Source organism: Neofelis nebulosa, chromosome 13 (assembly GCF_028018385.1).
Source record: "Neofelis nebulosa isolate mNeoNeb1 chromosome 13, mNeoNeb1.pri, whole genome shotgun sequence".
NCBI classification, from domain to species: Eukaryota; Metazoa; Chordata; class Mammalia; order Carnivora; family Felidae; genus Neofelis; species Neofelis nebulosa.
Genome location: NC_080794.1, coordinates 68,224,557 through 68,246,503, shown reverse-complemented (window position 1 = coordinate 68,246,503; position 21,947 = coordinate 68,224,557). Strand labels below are relative to the sequence as shown.

The window sequence follows — 21,947 nt, the reverse complement described above, 5'->3', positions numbered from 1 at the left end:
CTCTGAAGGCCCAGTTGAAACAATGTCTCCTACAAAGCATCTGCATTTCATGGAAGTTTTGGAGAGCCTAATCTCTGATTTGTATCTAGGCACTTGCTACACGTGGAGTCACCTGCCTCAACTGAGAAGAGCTGGCGATCTGCACTGTTCACTCATTAACACCATCTGAGTGCCAAATTGATGTTTTACATTATTTACTTGCCTCTCATTAGGAGCAAGGCCAGAGCACCATCCAATTCTCAAAGCAGAACACCCCAGAGTTTCCTCATATACAATTGCACATCACATAATGGTAAGGTTTGTTAAAATGCCACATGCTTGCAAATTTTTTCAATAATTGCTACAAATATTCACCAGAGGGGGGAATGTTTATTCATTTGCTTAATTTCTAATAATGTTTTCTGCTATGGTAATATTTCCTTAGTCTCTCTTACATTTAATTTGGCATCTGACCAATTGAATTTATGCTTTTAAGCAAATGGTACAGGCTTTGAATGTTTAGCATCTCATTCATGTTATTTGTTCTTAGGTTTGGTACCCATACAGCCTGTTGGCTGTTATTTTCTAATGAGAATTTTGTAAAATGCCTTGGAGGCTCATTACAATTTGAGCTCCTTTCTTTCCATTCAAATGAGCCCCATTTTAAAATATAACATTTCTTGCCATTGAATGTGTGTTGGCTCTGGAGAACACAGGTTTTTCTCTGTAGAAAACAAGCTGTTGCTGTGCCTGGGAGTATCAGCCCTTTGTATGTGAGGCTAAAGCTGTTCCTTCTAAGGATTCTAAGGAACTATCCCACCGCTTTCTAGAGATGCCTATGCAGTCACATATTGTGTCTTGTATTTTTTTAACTTTACTGAGAAACTTCCTCATTTTCTCTCCAGCTTTACTGAGGTATGACTGTCAAATAAAATGAAATAAATTTAAGGTGTACATGTGACGATTTGATATATGCACACATTGTGAAACAATTCCTACAATAAGTCAACTGATACAGTCACCACTGTACATAGTTAACTGTTTTAAAAATGAAAAGCCCGAGATCTAACCTCTTAGTGAATTTCAAGTACACAAAGTATTAAGATACTCACCCGTGCTGCACATGGGAGCCTCAGGACTTACTCCTCTTAGAGCTGCATGCTGGTGTCCTTGGAACAACCCCTCCTCATTCCCCCTCCCTATATCTTAAAATTCTTGTATGAACCCTAAGGGTGTTCACAGTATTCTAAGGAGGAAACTGAGACATTAGGTGACACATCAACTATCACCCAGTTAAAAATGATAGAAATGCAAGGCTCTGTTTCCAAACACGTATTCTCTGACTCAAAAATCCCTTGTTCTCTTTCTACATCCTCCCAAGGCACACTCACACCTCTGGTATTATCCAACCTCACTCCAGTGCCTCCATGCAATAGCTTGTACTCAACAGTTTTACTGCCAAAAACTTATCTCTCTGATGACCAATTGTTTTTATTTCTATGGGCCGTACCTCACAGAATGAGTCTTAGTTACCTTCCATTTGAACTCCTTCAAGTACTAGGATATAAAATAAATAGCATAATTTATTTCCTTTTTATTTCACAAATACAAATTTTCCAATTCCTTTATCTGTGACTCTTTATTGAGCATAATGTACAGCTGGCCCTGCTGCCATAGCCACCCTCTGTGATCAAAGTCCCCTTTATGTGTAATCTGACCAGTACGGAGCAGAACAATATTAGCATCTTCCTATTTCTAGACACTCTGCTCTTGTGAATGCTGCCCAAGGTGACATTGTTTGTGTTTTATTTTGTTTGGTGTTTGTCAGACTGACATAGTTAACTCACCTGATTTTCAGTGTGGGCTGACTCCTCTAAGGTAGGCTTTTTTTTTTTTAAGTTTACTTATTTATTTTTGACAAATTGAGAGAGAAAGAGGGAGAGAGAGGGAGGGAGAGAATCCCAAGCAGGCTCTGCACTGTCAGCACAGAGCCCAATTCAGGGCCTGAACTCAAGAAACTATGAAATCATAAAACCAAGAGTCGGATGCTCAGCTTACTGACACCCTAAGACATTCTTCTGTGTTTTGCTAATGAGGCAGTTTCCCCTCTACTTTGCATCTGTATGGTTACTGGGCAAGGGGGACCCTTTGAATCAGACACTTCATGTACCACTTCAGACACTCACTGCCTGGGAGCCCCACTCTGCAAGGTTCTGTCCATCTGTCTGTGGGGGGTAACCTAACAGCACCTCACCTCATTTCTAGACCACCTGTCCCCCCACCCCACGGCTTTCCTGCAGACAGGGAGGAACAGGGCACTGCCAGGCTTCACTCGGTCCCCCTGTTTGTGCAAGTCAGGAGTGTGAGGAACTTACCATCTTGTGTAATATGTTTTGACCAAGAAGATATGGGTGTTGATGGGTGAACCCTCACTCAAATCCTTTGAGAAGCAGTTTATGCAGCTTTTCAGAACACAGGTCTGCGATGTCAAATCGTCACTTCCAGTGGTGTCCACTCTCTAGTGTGTCTTTGTACTGGCTTCCGTTCCTGCCCTGTCCCCTCTCCTTTTGCTCATGTCTCCTTCTCTCCAGTTTTGTTTCTTTCCTTTTTTTTATTTTTTTTCTTAATGTTTTTATTTATTTTTGAGACAGAGAGAGACAGAGCATGACCGGGGGAGGGGCAGAGAGAGAGGGAGACACAGAATCGGAAACAGGCTCCAGGCTCCGAGCCATCAGCCCAGAGCCTGAGCGGGGCTCGAACTCACGGACCGCGAGATCGTGACCTGGCTGAAGTCGGAGCTTAACCGACTGCGCCACCCAGGCGCCCCTAAAATTTTTTTTATTTTAAATTTTTTAAATATTTTTTTTATCTATTTTTGAGACAGAGAGAGACAGAGCATGGGCAGGGGAAGGGCAGAGAGAGAGGGAGACACAGAATCAGAAGCAGGCTCCAGGCTCTGAGCTGTCAGCACAGAGCCCGACACAGGGCTCAAACTCACAAACTGCGAGATCATGACCTGAGCCGAAGACAGATGCTTAACTGACTAAGCCACCCAGGAGCCCTGACTCTATTTTACATTTAAAACATTCAAGTTTTTAAGAGATTCTAATTCTTTCATCTACAATATTTGTTCTTGTTCTTATTGTCATATTCTTCATTCAGAGGGTAAAGAATTTTCACATATATGCTAAGGCCTTGACCATAATTATCCTAATTGGAAGGTATACGGTTCGGGAATTATTTTTAGTGTCAAGATGCCTTTCTAACCAAGCAATACATTTGTGTGTGTGTGTGTGTGTGTGTGTGTGTGTGTGTGTAGGAGAGAGAAGCATGAAGGGAAAGTACTTCCACAGAGTTAGTACTTACACTGAATGAGGGTACAAGGGAAGTGTTTCTACTCTGGAGATTCCAAAGTAAAGTAGGTGCATCCAGCAGGATTCAAAGACCCATGGTCTCAGCTCTGATAGGTATTTTTTGCCATTCTGCAGATTGTACTTGCCAAGGTCCTATCAATTATAGGGCCTATTCTAATTTTAGTGAGGAAACTACGTCATCAATGATCATTTTCAGTTTGAGAAAATACATCTGATTATATACTGCTTATGTATGTGAACACTAAACCTTACTGCTTATCAAACCTCACCATTTTCTTAAAGACTGTAGCTGGAAGGAACCTTAAACATTTTCTAATTCTGGACTCCCACTTACTTTTCAAATAAAAGGAAACTGAGGCCCAGAGAGGTAGGGCAGCCTGTTCTGGGTCAATTAAAAGCAGAGCTTAGACTAGATTACTAGACCCAACCACTTACTTTTCAAATAAAAGGAAACTGAAGCCCAGAGAGGTAGGGCAGCCTGTTCTGGATCAATTAACAGCAGAGATTAGACTAGATTACTAGACCCAAGGACTTTCTCCCAACACTCATTTTAGAACTTTAAAAGAGTAAGAGATTTTGTTCTGTTCTGAGGAATTCCCACTGTGGAAATGTGGCTGAGAAGAACACAGTTTGTAAAGCCTATTTTTTTTTGTTTTAATATTTTTTAGTCTCTTTTTAACCCTTGAATATAGGATTCCTCTCTTATTCTCAAATACCACAATCCGTTTAACCCTGACAATCCTGACAGCTGCAGTCTCAAGAATATATCCTGAACCTTAACTCTTTCAGCTTCTCCATCCTTAAACCATACTCCAAAAATATGTCATATCCTAAAATAGCTCTTAATTGGTCTCCTTTCCTTCTCCATTGCATCCTATACAGTATTATGTACATAGCCATCATTGTGATCTTTCTCAATGTAAATCTGACCAGACCATTCTTTTCCTCAAAACTTCCCAATGGCTTCACATGGAAATTCAAAGATGGCCTCCAGGCTTTATATGGTCCGGCCCTTGCTTACCTTTCCAATTTTGTTTTCTACAACTTTCTCCTAACTCATTTTATAGTAGCCAGTATGGCTGTTTAGTATTTCTCCAACAGACCTATGTTTTTCCCACTTCAGGATCATTATGCTTGGTGTTCCACTGCCAAAAAGTTTCCTCTCCCAGGTTTTCATTGTTTGCTCCCTTTCAATACTCCGGTATCTGCCCCTGTCACTTCCATGTAGTCCTTTCCTGACCATCTATTACCTCCTTTCTCCTCTCTTCTTTTATTGTGTTCTTTATCATAGCAATCATCCCTATCTGAAGTTAGATAGCAACAGAGTGAAATACATGCACGTTGTATCTTGCTTCCTGGAATGTAAGTTCTAGAGGTTGGTGGATTAGTATCACTCAACTTAGTATCTGCAGCACCTAAAACGATGACTAGTACAGGGATGGTGCTGAATAAATGTTTATTGAATGAACAAATGCCTGCATAAGGTTATAAATCTTTACTATAGAGAAGTCATTTTCTGCAAACATATGCCATTATGATTTTACTTCCCATTTTCCAGCAGTTATCCTGTTAACTAACTAAGCAATTCACCATTAATAAAGAGTCAATCAAGAAAGCAAGTCTCCAGTTCAGGCTATTAGAGTGCATTGAATTATCCCATGCATTAGAATGCCTGGAACCTGAATGTCAAAGCCATTTGGCTGTAAGATATTTACTGCTTTTGGACCATAGAGATGGTTGTATTCAAATGATCTCATAATAGTAGAAGAGCTCTTAGATGGCCTATCATCAATTATATTATTACTCTACACTCTGTGGGCAATATTTAATTAGTCCCCACAGCATTGCTGGTTGAGAGCGGAGGCAACTGAAATGACTTGGAGACAGACAACATCATGGGTGGTTTTAATGCATGAGTGAAACCATATTCAAAGAGCAAGCTTTCCTCTTTATAGACCTGCTGTGTCCAGCCCATTATATTCACTGGCCAAATACTACAGTGTATTCTCTTCTATGTGTATTTCTTCATTATTTTAAGGAATTAGAGTTTATCTGTAGGATATTATGTAATACAAAAGTTTTCTTTTTTTTAAAATTTTTTTTTAACATTTTTTTTTTGAGACAGAGAGAGACAGAGCATGAATGGGGGAGGGTCAGAGAGAGAGAGGGAGACACAGAATCCGAAACAGGCTCCAGGCTCTGAGCTGTCAGCACAGAGCCTGACACGGGGCTTGAACTCACAGACCTCGAGATCATTACCTGAGCCGAAGTCGGAAGCCTAACCGACTGAGCCACCCAGGCGCCGCAATACAAAAGTTTTCTAAATGTGCATTAAATGATGCATTGCCAGGGGTGGGCATGGAAGAACTTTAGAGGCAATATGACATAGTAGATCCCTGGAATCAGCCAGGATTGGATTGAAGCCAAGGACCTGAACCTTCCTAGCTGTACATGTTGTGGGCGACTTAGTGAACTTGTTTGAGATTCATTGTCCTTATCTACAAAGTTGAGATGACAGTGGTATCTGCCTTACAGAGTACTGTGATGACTAGTAGAAGAAATGCATGAAAGCAGTCAGTATGATGCCTGAGATTGCTTCACATCTGTCATTTATAATTATTTTCTTTTAATTTTTTAAATTTATTTTTGAGACAGAGAGAGGCACAGCATGAGCGGGGAAGGGGCAGAGAGGGAGGGAGACACAGAATCCGAAGCAGCCTCTATGCTCTGAGCTGTCAGCACAGAGCCCGGTGTGGGCTCGAATCCACAAACTGTGAGATCATGACCTGAGCCAAAGTCAGATGCTCAACCGACTGAACCACCCAGGCACCCCATCATTGTTTTTTTTAAGCGTCAATCAACCGGTATTTTTTTTTTTTTTAATATTTTTTCAACGTTTTTTTTTTATTTATTTTTGGGACAGAGAGAGACAGAGCATGAACGGGGGAGGGGCAGAGAGAGAGGGAGACACAGAATCGGAAACAGGCTCCAGGCTCCGAGCCATTGGCCCAGAGCCTGACGCGGGGCTCGAACTCACGGACCGCGAGATCGTGACCTGGCTGAAGTCGGACGCTTAACCGACTGCGCCACCCAGGCGCCCCAATCAACCGGTATTTTTTGAAGGACATCCTGTATTCATATAACTGAGACTGTAATTGAGACTGTAGGGAACGAAGCAGTGACTCTGCCTTATATGAGTTTATGATCACTTTGGCGAAACAAAGTGTGCCTTCTCTGTAAATGACAAAATGAAATGTCATAATAAAAAACTGCAAATACAGTAAAAGAGGTTGTAATGGATGTAAAGGCACAAGAGAAGATTTTTCAGCTAAGATGATCTGGTTTGCCCCCTATGAAGGATGAAATTCAAGGAATACTGATAGAAGGTGGAGATTCAGAAAGTTAGAAATGTGAGCAAAGAGACATTTCCATGGAAGAAATTATGCTAATTCCAAGTTCCTCTTGTCTAGTTTCATTGCTGTTTATCTTGATTGTTCCTGTCGAATATAGGCCCCCTAGAGACCTCCACTTCAGAAATACTTTGATAGCTTCATTCCGGTGCCAGATGTACCTGAGAATAAGAGAATTCTATTATTCAAGGACGTTATTTTACACCAATGTATCGTGCACCTTACTTTTGCATATCTGAAGATTCAAGTGTTCCTTGCAGTTAGTTGTTGTTCTTCCTATTATAGTCGTTAATTGACTGAAGGCAAAGAATGGAGAGTATTAGGGCCATGGATAAGTAGGCTTATCATCTCAGGGGAAAAAGGACCCTGTGTCTAGACCACACAGAAGAAGTAAAAAGATGAGTGGATTAAATGCTTTCTCCCCAGCATTTCTCCTATATGCACTTTTTCCCTAGTTAAGGACACAAATTACAATGCATTATGATTGTTAAATATTTCAATAAAAAGTGGGACTGTAATACAAAATGACTGCTCTACACGGAAAATGGGACTTTTTACGGGGCTTTTATGGAGTGTGACCTCATTCCATTATTAATAATGCACTTTGTGAGTTTTCTTTCATCCATTGATCTTGCCGGAGCTTTGCTAACATTAATTAATCCTCCTGTCATCTCCGTGAACAAGGTAAGGCATTTATTTAAGGGCTTGCTCTGCCACGATGAAACGTGGGCAAAAACTGCTTGACGGGACTTGATGGATGGGTGGTGCCCAGGTGACGGTGAAGAGCTGACTTTTAAAAGAAAAAGGGCTGCTTCAACTTTTCTGGCAGAGGCCACTCCTTCTCAGAAGCAATCTGACCACTTTCTCCATGTACTCTTATTGGCTCAAACCTATTCCCATCTGTTTGGAGGGCACGGTGCCGAGGCGGGCACTGGTCAGATCCTTGGCGCCGATCTTGGGCAGTGAGCACTTTCTGGGCAGTCTGTGTTCCCCTGCCACGCTGCATCTGTTCTACCAGATGTCTCACCTCTGGGTCCATTGGTATGCCAGCCCTGTTGCTGTGTCTATTTATAGCACATCTGCTGCTGTGTAAATGCCAGGCAACAAAGCAAATGGCAGGGCTGGATGTGGGACCGTGTGCGTATTTGTTGGGATGGGGGTTGGCGGACACCTAGAGCACAAATTCCATAATGCACTTATATGGCACTGCCCCCATCAGCCTTCTCAAGGTGGTGTTTGCTGCAGGCTGCAGCCGGGGAGCATTAAGACACCTGCCTTTAGCTGTCAAAATGGATGTCTCAATGTATATTGCTTCCAAAATCAAAGACCATATAAGTCTTCTGCCCTCGAAGTGTGCACCACAAAGTTAAAAAGACAAATCTCCCCCCAATACAAGCAGTACTTTCCTTCATGGCTTCTTCATGTTCTCATATATTCCTTTATTCAGCAAATAATCTATTGAGCATGACTCTGAGGGATCCAACGTATGCATCTCTACAGTAGATGAATAAAGAGCTATAGAGGCATGATGCCAGGCCTTTCTCTACTGGGGGACACAAGAGTTAAGTGAAACAGTTAAGTGACCATGTAAGGTAGTCAGCGATAGGTGTCCAAGGGAGTGCTCTCTGTGGGTTCCAGGGCAAAGGAAATGACACCTAATAGCAAAGGTCAACTTCTGTTACACTTGCCCTACAAAGAAACACTCGAAGTATTCTGTACACAGAGGAACAGCTCCAAAAATGGCATGAAGGATACAGGTCTGTGCTTTATTGTCTGCCTGATAATTTACTTTAAAAATAAATGTGTACAAATAGTGAAACATATGTTTTCGCATTGTTCAACACTAATCTGTAGGCTAGGGTCAATCAGGTGAAACCTTCATCTCATCAGAAATGTGTACTCCAAGGGTGTTTAACTAGCAAATGAACTACCACAAGCAGGAACTGACACATTCTGATGTGATTATTTGACACTTCATATATCTTTGTCAAAATCCACACCAGAGAGTTTTTTAAATCAGCCTAGTGATATTAGGAATTAGAGTCAGTTAGAAAGAATGCATGGGCTTTGCCAACCTTTAAGAAGTTTAGAGAGCCAGCAAACTTTGCAGTTCAATAACAGAGTGTGGTACTTGAGCTCTGGAACCTTCTTGGCTTCACATTCCTGTACCTCCTCTATGGTTCCTGCCACGTGATGCCATTATGATGCTAGTTGATTCCACCACTAGAATGTATCCTGTTAGAAAAAGCTTTCTATGCAAGGTGCTTGTCAGAGTGCTTTAGGACACAGAGTAGGAATTTCTCAATCTACAGTACAAGTCATGTTCCATGCCAGTTTACCGATACGTGTTTGTACACTAGATTTACTCTACATCTTGCTTTCGTTGTAATATACAAACTCGTTTGAGGCATATAGCCCTCCCAGCCCAATCCCAACATTGGAGTTTAACTATAATTACTAAAAGGACTTGAAATTGGCTCAACGGTAAACCGGCTTACATGAGTTCTCTGGTGTGAAGAATGGTTAGTAGTTGAGTTTACAACCAACAGGCAGTGGATGTGTTGGTGAACTTTAAACTATAAAACTCACTATGAGCCACGGTTTATAATTATTGGCCACTCAGAACAACTAACAACTATCACTGCATCAGCAGAGCTTGTATACAGTCCCTTTTCTTTCCTCCTTCCCCTGTTCTATCTTATTTATATGTCCGGCATGAAAATTTTATACTATTCAAAGCCCTAAGTTCACTCTTTTCCTGATAAAAATTTATCTTTTAGCAAAGTCATGGCTGGTGTCCTGACATTTAGAATAGAAATTGACAGATTTCTGAAACAATAGTGGTGCCCTCTTCCTTCTGATTTCTACCAACAGATAGTGTTTTAATGGATGCAGGCCAACCTTGAGTTTTCCACACAGTCTTCCATTTACATTTTAGTAATCTTTTTTTTTTTTTTTCAGGAACAACAACAAAAAATTCAAATGAAGATTACATGGGCTTCTAGCTTTATTTAGAAGGTTTAACTTTGACTTTGGACATATTGATTCCAGCTCATCAATTTTAGGATTCTTTGTTTTGCTATTTCCCCCTCCCATTTCACACCGGGCATTTTTCAGCCCAGGGGAATTGGTGCAAAGGTTGAATCCAGGTGAACTGTTCCCGTATACCAACTCTTCCACTAATTCTTCCCATGTCTTAGAGAGTTCTGTGATCATACGTTGATAACTTCATCTGTAGGGGAGATATTTAAACGGTCTTGAACAAGACCGTGGTTTGTATTAGCTATTTTGACAATGGGCCTGTTGGAAATGTCAAATTGGGTTCAGTCAAAGGACAGTCATGAAGATTTTTTGGTGTGTGGCATACAGCCCTAGAACATGTCATTTAAGAAAATCCCAAATGAACAGAACCCAGACACATCTAACCCGATTGTTGTTTCCATTCTCAAAATGTTCATCTCTGAACAGGGGCTAATACAGATGACAAATGCCTTCTACAATGTGACAGCTTTGACAACTATCCTGGTCATGTTGAAATGGTAGTGCAAAGAAATATTAATAGAACATGCATTTAAGCTCCAGAAATGATCAGGACAAGTAGCAGTGATAAAGTGAGAGAGACATGGGTTTTGGATTAAAGGATTTTCTCATTCCAGCCCCACCTCATGGAGCCTTAGTCTTCTCATTTCTAAAATAGGAAAAAAAAAAAAATACCTATCTTACAAAGTGGATATGAGACAAAAATAAGGTAAAATATGCAGGGGACACTGCACCTATTCTAAATCTTTTCCAGCAGGCTTCCTATCCTCTAGAGCTGGAAAACCAAAAGCTTTCTTGCATTCTTCCACATGGGTACACTTGTGCGAGATTTAGAAGAAGCCACAAATGGTCCTCGGCAGGCAAACGGAAAAGATAGTGCAATGAGGAGGGGAATAGTGCTTGTTTCTTGTGGCAATGGTGATGAAGGTTCTAGTCATTTCATCTAGAGTATTGTAGGTTCTGAGAAGCAGCCTGGAGCCCAGCAGGGCTTTCCAAGAACCCATTCTTCTGGTTATTCTCTGTATCTGTGTGTCATCCAAGCATAAGCCCCTAATCCTCCTGGAAAATGTTATGAGCTATTTCATGCCATGTAACAAATACCCTCCTTTTTAAATTTGTGGGAATTAATTATAATACCTGAAGCTAAGATCTCTGAGACCCTATCTGAAAAGTATTTTGGGAAAGATAAAAACATTAGCTGCTTTTGAAAGGAAGGCTCATATCATACTTGTATTTATTGATTAATTTCAAAATATAACAAAATCCTCTTAGGAAACAAAGCCTCTAAATCAGATTATTGAGCATCTGTTTTATGATCAGCATGGATATTTTGAGCATACAGTCTTTATCTTCTGGGTAGAGGCTAGACTAAAAATCTTACTAGGTATACCTGAAAAAGAATTTATAATTCATAACAATTGCCTTTTTTAGTTATATTACTTCTTATCAAGTGCCCTCACTCTCCTCTACCCTCCCTAATTCATACCTAATGTTTGGAGTTTAAATAAATAAATAAATAAATAAATAAACAAATAAATAAACAAACGACATTTTAAAGTATCAATGTGTAATAATTATAAAAGCATCTGTACTGGAATTCAATACAGGTAATATTTATAAGAAGTTGATTACTTTTTCAGTCATAAGAGGTTTAATTTGAAAAGAGAAAAGAATTAATTTATTATTTTTTTGTAACCAGGATATAATAAAGGAAGATCTGGTTTCTGGCACAGCAGGTATAGAAACTCAAAGCTGATCTTCAGCCCTCTTCTTCCCTTGTGTTTATTTCAATTACGAGTACTTGTGGGGAAGATCATTTCCGCAGGTCTTTTATTCATAACACTCCTAGAAACATAATCTTAAAAGCATGGTGTCATTCCTTAAGCCCAAGACAAAATCTCTTGGGACAAACACAGCTTGCTAACTGGAAGCACATGTCCACCCTGCAGCCATCACTGTGGTCCGGGGATGGCCTCTCCTACACCAGGTCTGGTCCCCACAAGCACCAGCAGGTTTGACAACTGTAACCGGGAACCCGAAAAGCCACATGATTGGAATGGGGCAAAAGAAATTCCCCAAAGAAAGTTAGAGTGCTAGACAGAAGAAAAACAAAGGTCCGTTTCGAGGTTTTCCTTGATTTAAAAAGAAAAGAAAAGAAAAGAAAAGAAAAGAAAAGAAAAGAAAAGAAAAGAAAAGAAAAGAAAAGAAAAGAAAAGAAAAGAAAAGAAAAGAAAAAGCATTCACAATCCTCATTTTCCTATAAATTGTAAAATGCATCTCCAGTGGTTCCTTTATTATGTACTTTCCATCTCTGTTACCTAGTCATCCTGGCATGTAAACTTCCTTTCTCTGAATGAGGTAGTCAAGATATAATCACATATTCTCCTATTAAGAAAAAAAGTATTTTATGAGGAACCACCAAACAAAGGGACACCACACACTCTTAGATTATATTCCAGCACCTTCCAAAGGCAGGCCAGTATGACCTGGGAATAGCTCTAGTATATGACATTGCATGGCCCTTTATAATTTAAAGCAGTTATCTTATCTCATTTAACCTTTTTGATAACTCTTCTAGATAAATGGTGATAATGATGATGATTTTTACCTATTTTATATTAATGTAGTAGTAGTAATAGTAGGATTTCTGTAGTACAGGTGAAAATACACATAAAGGGAGGTTGAGCAGCTAGCCAGACTCATACAGAGTCATTGAGCAGTAAAGAGAGGATTGTCATTGTGGTAATGGCATACCTCAATAACTTGATCTTTCCGTTCTACTTAGAACACACACTAAACTGTGGAAGATGGGGTGTTTAGGTCTGTTTTTGATGAATTCTGGAATGCCTCGTGAACTTCTGATATGTGGCTTGACTCTTGTGGGTAGTGCTTTGTGCTCAATCTAAAGAGAATGACACTGCATGGAAAAATTCAGGGAGCCCACAAAACTTGTGTTACATGATATGGGATTAAAGTCATCAGATTCCTGATGGTCTACAGGGGAGGAAGCTCCAACTGTCTCTCCTCCTGGGAATTGCATATAAGAATAAGCACAAGAATCAGCTCTTAAACACTGTCAGAGTCAGGAATCCAGAGCTCCTCACTGATGTCCCCATCCTAACTAAAAACAGAATCTGCCACCTTATCTTACTGGGAAAATCTTATCTTGTCTTTAGATCCCTAGAGATGTATTTTCAGCCTAACACACAGATTCCTCAGCAGTGTATATTTAGTCACGACAGCATGCCAAACTTGCAAAGTAAGTTGTTTTCCATTATTATTTTTTTTAAATTTCTCACATCAGCTTTGCCACTAATAGCACTTTCTCTCTCCAGGGATATCTAAGTGATTTTTGATCCCCTTAAAACCTCTCTGTTGTTAAGTCATGTTTATAATGAGAAAAGAAAAAATGGGGAAAACAAAGTCTTAAGATTTGTTTTGTGCAAAATGCTTTCAAACTGTCCCAATTTCTGGGTTCTCACGACAACCCTGTAAGATATGCAGGGCACATAGGGATATCCGAGTGGAACAGAGAGGGGAATGGAATCCCCAAGGGGTAAGTGACTTACTGAACTTCTCCAGTTCTTTAAGGCAATTTAAGAGAGCAGTCAGATCTCCCCCATCACAAACCCAAGTGTTTTCTATAAGTCTTCTATAGTGGCTTTCAAAAGTATTTTTATTTTTTTTTCAAATAAAATCAGATATTTATATATTGATGCCCAACACAGGAAACAAATAATAAGCAGGCTGTCTTATGGAAGTGGCAGGCTGAGGTCAGCCTCACTGTGGGAATTCTGGGGCATTCCTCCCAAAGGCCGCTCGTGGACGCAGTTTGAGATCCACAGAACTAGCACAGGCTCCCATCTCCTCTTGTCTCTCTAGTCCAGTCCTGCTGGACTGCTTCCCACATGGGGTGCGACAAACACTTCTTAAAAATGTGCTAAAATATTACTTCCCTTCATCCACCAGAATGGTCCAGGAAGCTTGAGCCCTCTGGGGGTGATCTTCTCTACCTCCAGATAATTTCCTAGATGGCAAGCATTGCAGAAAATTTAGGAGTTTATCCATTTTATAACACCACAGGAAGGTAATTAGCCACACAGAATGGACGAAGTTCTACAGAATTCATGTCTTTCTCTGTACAATTTGCAGGGAAGAAAGAAAAGTGGGGGGGGGGGGGGCTGTTACAGAGGAAAGCAAACAAATGCAATGTGTAAATCCTTGAGTAAATCAGCTATATATATATATATATATATATATATATATATATATATACACATATATACACACATATATACACACATATATATGTGTATATATATGTGTATATATATGTGTGTGTATACATATATATACATATATATGTATATATACATATATATGTGCATATATATACACATATATATGTTTATATATATATGCACATATATATGCATATATATGTGTGTGTGTGTGTGTGTAAAGACATTATCCAAAACAAAAAGATAACAAGCATTGGGGAGGATGTGGAGAAATTTAAACCCCTGGGCACTATTGGTCGGAATGTAACATGGTGGAGCCTCTATAGAAAACATTAAGGAGTTTCCTAAAGATAATAAAAATAGAAAAACCATAGACTCCAGCAATCCCATTTTTAGGTGTTTATCCAAAATAATTGAAAGCAGAATCTTAAAAAGATGTGTGCCTTTCCGTGTTTACTACAGCATTACTCACAATAGCCAAGATATGGAAACAAATGTCCATCATTGGATGAATGAATACAGCCCACAATGGAATATTATTCAGCCTTAGAAAAAGAAAGAAACTACTACATGTGACACCATGAAGGGACCTGGAGGGTCACGCTGAGTGAAATAAACCAGTCACAGAAGACCAAATACTGCACAATTCCACTTACATGGACAGCTAAAATAGTCAAACTCAGAGACAGAACAGAATGGCGGTTGCTCAAGATTTAGGAGAGGTGGCAACAAAGAGTTGCTGTTCTACAGGTATAAAGTTTCAGTTGTACAAGATGAATAAAGGTTAGGTATCTTCTGTGCAAGGTCATTTTCTATATTTAACAATATTGCATTGTGCACTTAAACATTCAAGAGGGTAGATCTCATCTTAAGTGTTCCTGCCACAATTTAAAGATCAAAAAGCAGCTTGATTCAAGCATAAAATTAAAATGTTCATTTTTATTAAGAAAATACATTTATAAGAAATTGGTGAAATATGAACACAGTGTAGATATTAGTGGAAATCTTTTCCAGTAAAAATAGTAATAATAACATTTAGTCAATATTAACAATTAGATAATGGCATTGGATTATTAGGGATTATTGTCTCTTAGAACTATAAAAAGTTACATATCTGTATGATAAACACAATATATAATTTAAGAGAGAAAAAATAAGATTAGCTCTATATTGCTAATTGGAAAACCTGGATGATAAACACATGAGGGTTTAATATATTAATCTCTATTTTTGAAATTTTTATAATAAAATGTTAAACAAAAATGAACACCAATTTCAAGAAAATAAAGGCACAAGTTGCCACCTCAGTAATAGATCAATAAATTCACCAACACTCAGCCAAATATAATTTGCAGGTCCTAAGACGACTCAGGATGGAGACCAGAAAGATATATAGATAAGTATAGATATACAAATATATCTATATATCTTATTACTGAAGTAATAAACTACCTTTGTGACTGAAAACAAAGGTGGTAATGACAGCAGAGTTGAGAGTTTTGGGAATCAAAGTTAATCAGAGAAAGTGCTTCGAAGAAATAAAATTGCAAATAGCCAAATGTATGGTCTTATAATTAACAGTGCATAGACAGTTTGGAAATTAACCATAAATTGTTTGAAGGGTTTTTTTAAGTCCTTTTTCTCCCCAAGAGTGATTGATCTTCCATGCTTTATTAAAATTACTCTCTATAGCTTCTCTGTACCCTTTAAGTGGTAACTTCGGTAGACAAGTCTCAGATTTTGCCCACTGTACCAAGAAATGAAAGCCATGATGTGGAAATGGAGCCAGCAGCCATGATGCTGGGACAGGTTCAGATGAAGCCCATCACTTGAGTCAAAATTGATAGCCCTGCCTGTGCTGTGCTGTGCATTTCAGTTCATTGCCAAGAAGAGATTTGTCAAAGGAACGTAACAAGATGTATGGAAGCAGCAGGTAAGAGTTTTGAAAGCCTTTATAAACTAGAGTAAATCTTGAAACTTTGGGCTTAATCTCTGAAAGTTGGGCTTCCAGGTGTGAGTACAGGTTGGGGGAAATGAAAGTAAGGCACTTAGGAAAGCAGGTCTCTAATAAAAACAAGAAGTTGCTATTACACGGCACATGAATAGAGACACGCTTGGGAACCAGACAAGTACATTACTGGGATGGCAATCAGCATTGGGGATTGAAAGAAACAGATCACGTGTTTTTTTTGTTTTTTGTTTTTTTCCTCTAAGGAAGTGCCCCCTGTGGCTCGTTCCCAGCCCATGGTGACTGTGCTAAAACCCAAGATTTTGTGTACAGTTTTTCTTTTCTTTTCTTTTTTTTTTTCTAGGAAGAGCCAGAGATTTAGATGAGCGTGTGAAATCTTCTGTTTATATAATGTTGGCAGGATGTCCAAATTTATTAAGTCTTTGTGGGCATGCCTACCAAACAAAACCCAACTACAGGTCATGTTCCACCTGAAGTTGGCAGGTGTGCAAACTCAGGTCCATGTTCATTCACTGTTTGTCCCTGTCTTCCTATTTCCCCCCATCTTTAACTTGGTTCAGGACCAGCTATAATATTTTTCCCACATTGAATTTGTTTTCTTGGACCTTTACTGTTGTTTCAGACTTAAAAAAAATGTTATGTCTGAATCCTTCTGCATTTTCTTTGTTGACTCTTGTTCCAGAGAACATAAAAAGAATGAAAACAAATGGAGAAAGAGTTGATGGTAGAAATCGTGGGGCTAATCTGTAAGCTTCCTTCTCTTGGGCAGGTTAGAGCCTGGTGCTAACGAAACCCACATGAACAGTCCCGCTTTTGTGTGACCTTTCAAAGAATAAACAATGTGTTTCTGTAACCAGAGTTGAAACAACTGTGAATCACTGTGTATAACCTATACTTCTACAAAAAATAAGCCAAAATGACCTTACCACTGGTCAGCTAATGTTATACTCACGTAAGATGGCAACACAGGTATCTCTGATTTTGAACTTTGGCCTAGCTCAGCACCTAAGAGAAACATTTGGGAGTGAACCTGGCAATGCCATGGTGATTATTTATTGAGTCTTCCAGACCACAAGGATGTAAAGTGGGAGACCCACAGCTGCCTGGGGAAAACAGGATGCTATGGAGAGAGGGTTGGGCTTGGAGTTGGAAAGTAGGATCCAGTCTCATTTCTGCTGCCAAGAAGCTATAAAAACCTCTCTGCTCCTTGGCTCATTATTTATTTACTATTTATACCTTGCCTATTTCCAAAACAGATTGGAGGTGGCTTTCAATAAAAACCACTAATGTATCAGAACTCTTTTTACAAGGTAATAACCTGATATTAAAAAAAAAAAAAAGATACTTACAGCAGCAAATCTAAGCTAAGGGAATATACTGTATTGAGCACCAAATGCTGCCGTGAGCTCTGTGGTTACAGAGCAAAGCAGGAAACAAATCTGTATCCTCATCTGTGGGTCTCAGTTTTCTTACTTATAAAATGGGTGGCAAATGAGAGCGGGATGAAATCACTTTTTAGGTCTTTCTAGGGTCAACTGTTTCTGTTACAAAGTGATACATATGTTTCCAAAAAGAACTAAGCACTAGCAGAGCTTATGGGAAAATTGGGGGTCAGGTACTTCACTCGTAACCTATGTAACTTTGTAACCAGAGAACCCTAAGAATAACAATGCTAATGAAAACGCTGGCACAGTTTAAAAAGAAATTTAAAATCCCAAGTGAACAGATAGAATGATATTTAGAAGGCTTTACCAGGCAGAGTCCTTCAGATCGGGCAATATAAGCCCATGTAAAGAAAAGTTGAGACTTATGGGTTCAAGGACAAAATGCACACAGATCAGATGAAACGTACAATTGGAATTTCAAGATGGAGCAGAGGCCATGGTGTTCACACCTCAGCAGACTTCTTGTGTACTTTGAGTTCGGCCACAGAGGAATCTGTGACCAGGAATTGATCAGGCTCACATGACCTGTGTTTCTCAAAAGACATCTGAGAGTTTCTATATTCTGGACACTCCTGGCAGCTTTAGTTACACAGAATATTGATTTGGCTATTAGTGGGAAGAGAAGGTCTGTAAGGCTCATAAGTTGTAATAAAACAAAAGCCACAGTAAGGATATGGCCACAGGGAGGTTATAATCTAAAATGATGGTTGGGAGAGAGAATGTAGGGTAACTTTGAGAAAGAAGGGAGGAAGCATGAAAGGGCATTAGGAAATAGAGAAGATAATGAGTAAGTTCACAGTGGGTGTTGCGACAAACTGAATAAAGAAATCTTTTGGTTTGACCAAAAGAGAATTCATGGAATCATTGAAAAAAATATGGAAGGAATTATCTAGCCACTCCCACATTAAGGGATAATCCCTTGATATCAGTGTTTCTCAACCAGGGACAATTTTGCTCCCCAGGGGATTTTGGGAATGCCTGAAGTGGTTTTGGCTCTTGCAACTGGAGAGGTGCTACCAGCACATAAGAAAACAAGACAAAACAAAACAAAAAAAGTTACACAACACACAGGTGAGACCCCACAAGAGTGAATTATCTGTCCCAAAATGTTAGTAGTGCTGTGGTTGAGAATTGCTTCTTTATTTTTTTAATGTTTATTTTTATGTTTATTTATTATTTGGAGAGAGAGAGAGAGAGAGTGCAAGAGAACGTGCATGTGCATTGGGGAGCGGCAGAGAGAGAGGGCGAGAGAAAGGCTCCTCACTGTGAGTGCAGAGCCCGACTTGGGGGCTTGAATTCAGGAACCTCTGAGATCATGACCTGGACTGAAATCAAGAGTCAGATGTTTAAGCGACTGAGCCACCCAGGCACCCCGAGAATCCCTGCTTTCAATAAAGATAGGGCCACTTTTGCAGTCTGGAATCAATGCTTTAAACATGACTAATAAGTTCTTTTATCAAAGGCAATTTTCCATGGTTCATTCCGCTTTCCATGGAAGTTGTACAGATTTTTTTCAATCCCTTATGTGATGGTGTTGAGGCACATCTACTCTCACCAGCTTGATCTTTGAAGCCTTAAAATGCAGCTTGGTTCAACCCTAATCCATGTGTAAATGTCTTTAAAACTGTTCCCATTTAGATTATTTTCTGCCCTTTTCTATGATTTAGATTTTTTGACCTTGTGCAGATTGGTGTTTTGACTTCTAGAGAAATGAGCTTCTAGTCCTGCTTATGAGTCTTTCTCTTCCTTCAGTTTGAGCTTTTTCTGATGCCCTGAGTTTTATCACTCTCAAGTGGTATTCATGGCAGTCAATTAAATGAGGGAAAACCCTCTAATTTTGGTATTTTCAGTGTGCAATCAGGTTTCTGAATATTTGATGGCCCCTGTGTACATCTTCAGGTATTAACTTCATGCCAAATATAGTTTTAACTGCTAAAATTATGAAAATAGCCCTTAGATTACTAACACTTGGCTTGAAGATGAAGTGAATGAGAAGAAAACAAGAGAATTGGAATCAAAAGCATTGTTTCTAAGAAAGCAGAAGAAATAACGTTCTTACCATCATATCAGGGGAAAGATATCGCCACAAACAGTCGACATTGGCATCTCATTTTCTCTGGGATTTAGAATAAGTCGCGGCATACTTGAAGTTTACTTAACCTTGAATCTTTAGTTTGGAAATCAGTTGAGAACTCAGTTGAACCTTTTGGATGACACTGTGTGCCCATCGTGGATCTGATTTGAATGGAACATTATTACGGAAAAATCTGCCCTTTTCCAACTGTTTCAAATGCCAGTTGCATCTGAGACTTCTTCTATAAGGGGACATTAATGTCTTTTTCTGACATTTTTCCTCATGACTGACATTCACCAGAAATTTCTCCTCAGCCATTGGTTTCATTAACATTATTATTGCTTTTGCTTGGCACTCTTCCCTCTCTCTAATCCTGTAAAAATCAGATGGTGTTTTTTTTAAAAAGATAAAATTCTCTTTCTCAGGCACATGCTTACCACACAAGAAACCCACAGGAACGCAGGCTATTGTCGATGGAGCAGATAAGAGAATGTGTTCCCAAACTCCAGGCAGAGGAAGATGTTTACAGTGATAGCCTATACTTCTCACTAATGTTCCAGCACAGGAGAGAAAGAGAACATGCTTTTGCCTCTGTACAGTAACTGTTCCTTGTTCTGAGGACGACAAACGGCCATTTCATGGACATCACATCCACCCTTTCTATAGCCTACAAGGAAAGCAGCAATACACAGTTAACTAAAGGTATGTCTAGAAAGGTTCACGAGAGCACAACGAAAGGATATTGTAGTGCTTTCTTCACTGGTCTCTTCGAGTACAGGCATATGTGAGCAATTTTATGCAAGCCTGTCTGCATACAGAAATGAGTGCATCTCACTTTTTTGTTCTTCACAGTGGATCCTGAATTTTAGGATTTATGAGCTGTCAGAATTTCAATAAGTGAAAATGTCATCTTATCTCTAATGATATATTTGATTAAGCTGTGCGGATATGTAATAGAGATTCTTCAAAAGTTTATTGAGACCAATGAGTATGTAAAATTCTTTCTGTATTGGTAACCAGCATTTATGGAATCCCTCCTACAGACATCAGACACTGTGCTGAGGGTTCTACATATGTTATTTAATTCTCCTGTGTCTTAGAATTACATGTTCACCCAATCACTCCTTTCAAGACAAACCTATTTTCCAGTCCCCTTGAGGTTAGGTGGGACCATGGGACTGTTCTGGTCAATAAAATGTGGGCAGGACTAATACATGCCATTTTCAGAACTTGACTTTAATATCTGTCACATGCTCCTTTGCACATGTGCTCTTTTTTTTTTTTTCTTCCTTGGTTGACTGGATAGAGAAAATCCGGGGGAGGATTCTAAGGCCCATGAGGGGACTGGACTCTGTGAAGCCACTCAAGGAAGATGGTGGTGATGATACTAACTGATGAGTTTTTATGAGAAATAAATAATGCTAGGCTACAGAGATATCATTGCCGTGTCTACAGAAGCTAAATTATTTAACCTGATACAGCAAAGTTAACTGCAAAAAGGGTGCTGCTGTAAGACAAAACTGAAATATGTGATTGTTGCCTTGTAGGTTGGGTGATAGGCAGCAAGGAGAGCGATAATAGAGGTTGAAGGGATGGGAACTCATGTCATTCAATGGCAAAATATTTGGTGTAACTATCTCCTGTAGCAGCATAGAAGGTAAACCACACACCTAACGAGCCAACAGCTAGTATGCGTCCGATGCTAAAGGCTGATAAGTCTTTGCAAGGAAGAGATGAATGTGGGAAAGATCGGGCTGGTTTGTGAGTAGGAATGAAAGGGAATCGAGAGTCAGAAAGCAGCTGCCTTGTTTCCAGAAAACCATCCGCTTTAGACACAATAAGAGGTGGAACATTAAAAGGTACCAAGTGTCCACTAAAACTCAGATGAGTAAAACGTGTAAGGAGAACTATTAAATTAGGAGTGTGGCTTCTCATTCAAGTCTGGCAGCCACCATTATCTTGAAAGAGAAGGGGACAATAATAAAGGAAAGATAAAGGAAAATAAATACGAAGGGAAAGGATAAAATAAAAGAGACCTGAACCTTAGTTTAAAAGAAATATGAGGGAGAGTTTGGCATGTGGAACTGGCTGTAATCAAAAGATCACGTGCACATAACTAACAACCACAATGAGATCAACACCTATTAGAAAGGGTACAATGAAAAAGACTGATTATACTAAGTGCTGCAAGGATGTGCAGGGCCTGGGACTCTCATTTACTGCTGCTGGTAATGTAAGAGGAGGTAACCACCTTGGCAATCACTTTGGAATTTCTTAAAAAGTTAAACATACACCTACAATCTGATCCAACCATTCTGCCCGTAGGCATTTATCTAAGAGAAAAGGAGGCATGTGGCCATCCCATGACTTCTAACAAAAGTTCATAAAATGGAAATAACCTAAAATGTCTATCAGT

General features: G+C 39.4%; 1 long non-coding RNA gene across 1 annotated transcript; it reads right to left on the bottom strand.

Moving 5' to 3' along the window:
• Positions 1–6,639: 6,639 nt before the first annotated feature.
• On the bottom strand, positions 6,640–8,923 carry LOC131492463 (uncharacterized). Its single transcript, XR_009252050.1, has 2 exons — positions 8,839–8,923; positions 6,640–6,924 (listed from the first exon to the last, which is right to left on the bottom strand). It is a non-coding gene; the product is annotated as an uncharacterized LOC131492463 (long non-coding RNA).
• Between the last annotated feature and the right edge of the window lie 13,024 nt (positions 8,924–21,947).